Genomic DNA, 2,500 nt, shown 5'->3' on the forward strand with positions numbered 1-2,500 from the left:
ACCGCCCAGCCTACCCGGGGGCGTGGCCTTCCCCACCCGACTTCGAATGAGACACCGCCCAGCCTCCCGGGGGCGTGGCCTTCCCCCGACCTCGAATGAGACACCGCCCAGCCTCCCGGGGGGCGTGGCCTTCCCCCGACCTCGAATGAGACACCGCCCAGCCTACCCGGGGGGCGTGGCCTTCCCCCCCGACCTCGAACCCCCACAGCTCGCCCACCCTTCAAACCAGCTGCTTCAGAACCAGCTGGCGTAACGACCCGACACTCCGTCCGTGCCAACTCAGACGACCCCGAAGCCTCACAAAACCCGCGTCAATAATGGGTCGTCATGTCACTCAACGAGAATCAACAATTTCTTAATAAAAAAAAAAAAAGAATCTACGGTTATTCCCCCAAAACCAATCACCCAATCACAGTCATGTCACTCAACGAGAATCAACAATTTCTTAATAAGCCAAATATTCCGTTAATCCCCCAAATATATTGACATAATCACAGTCATGTCACTCAACGAGAATCAACAATTTCTTAATAAAAAAAAAGAATCTACGGTTAATCCCCAAAACCAATCACCCAATCACAGTCATGTCACTCAACGAGAATCAACAATTTCTTAATAAAAAAAAAGAATCTACGGTTAATCCCCAAAACCAATCACCCAATCACAGTCATGTCACTCAACGAGAATCAACAATTTCTTAATAAAAAAAAAGAATCAACGGTTATTCCCCAAAACCAATCACCTAATCACAGTCATGTCACTCAACGAGAATCAACAATTTCTTAATAAACCAAATATTCCGTTAATCCCCCAAATATATTAACATAATCACAGTCATGTCACTCAACGAGAATCAACAATTTCTTAAAAAAAAAAAAATCTACGGTTAATCCCCAAAACCAATCACCCAATCACAGTCATGTCACTCAACGAAAATCAACAATTTCTTAATAATAAAAAAAGAATCTACGGTTAATCCCCAAAACCAATCACCCAATCACAGTCATGTCACTCACCGAGAATCAACAATTTCTTAATAAACCAAATATTCCGTTAATCCCCCAAACATATTAACATAATTATAGCCATATTACTCTGCGAATATCAACAACTATATAAAATAAAAACTATACAGTTAATCCCCAAGCCTAATCACCTAATCACAGTCATATTACTCAGCGAGTATCCAACAATTCCTTAATAAACAAAAAAAATTTCATTTACTCACCCAAACCTAATCACCTAATCACAGTCACATGACTCACCGAGAATCATGATAAATCACACAGTCAATCCCCCAAACCTAATCCCTAATCACAGTCACGTGACTCACCGAGAATCAAATCACACAGTCAATCCCCAAACCTAATCCCTAATCACAGTCACGTGACTCACCGACAATCAAATCACACAGCCAATCCCCCTAATCCCTAATCCTAGCCGGCGAAACCGTGGCAGGATTGGTCGCCCTCTGAACCCGGTCTGGATGAGAATATTCGCATACACGCATAAATAAAGGAATAAAAGCATGTTTATCAGTCTAGACATGCATATCAACCGGGCAAATTGATGGTTAAATGTATATCTATCAGACATATAGACAGATATGCCTTTATTTCTTTATTTCTGGAAAATTCATTGGGTCGAGCCTGGAACAATTTTAACAAACATGCTCTCGATAATGGAATGAGACAGGCCTGAGTCCTGGAACAAATGGCTGATGAACAAACAAACACATCATTAAGGTCAATACACCAATCATGTACATATAATTATGAAAATCAAGCAGTCAATTAATATAAAAATAAATATAAAATAAATACAAATATCAAGTCAATAGAATAAAAAAATATATATAATAAATATTATGAAATCAATAGAATATAAAAACAAATATAAAAGCAGTCAATAAATATTAAAGCAAAAAATTATATATTCATATACAAGCTAAACATAAATATCAAATAAATAAAACAGAAAACCAAATACAAAAGCAGTCAATAAATATGAAATACAAAAAAAAACATAAAACAAATAATACAAAAATACAAAAACAAAAGCAGTTAAAGAACAAAAAATAAATAAAAAATAAATAAAAATTAAAAATAAACGCAAAAACCAAAACACGAGAGAGAGACGACCAACTCCTCAAGCGACGGACTTCCCCGAGGACTAATCATTAGATCAGGAGGCAGCCGTTGTCGTGGCTCCTTCCCGTAAAGCACTGGCTCCTACAGGCATTGCAGGGAGTGCCACAGTGCATTTCATGGTGCAGGTAACAGTGCGTAATGTCTCATGGTGCAGGTAACAGTGCGTAATGTCTCATGGTGCAGGTAACAGTGCGTAATGTTTCATGGTGCAGGTAACAGTGCGTAATGTCTCGTGGTGCAGGTAACAGTGCGTAATGTCTCGTGGTGCAGGTAACAGTGCGTAATGTCTCATGGTGCAGGTAACAGTGCGTAATGTCTCATGGTGCAGGTAACAGTGCGTAATGTCTCAT

The sequence above is a fragment of the Penaeus vannamei genome, chromosome 41 (genome assembly GCF_042767895.1).
Source record: "Penaeus vannamei isolate JL-2024 chromosome 41, ASM4276789v1, whole genome shotgun sequence".
In the NCBI taxonomy this organism is placed as follows: domain Eukaryota; kingdom Metazoa; phylum Arthropoda; class Malacostraca; order Decapoda; family Penaeidae; genus Penaeus; species Penaeus vannamei.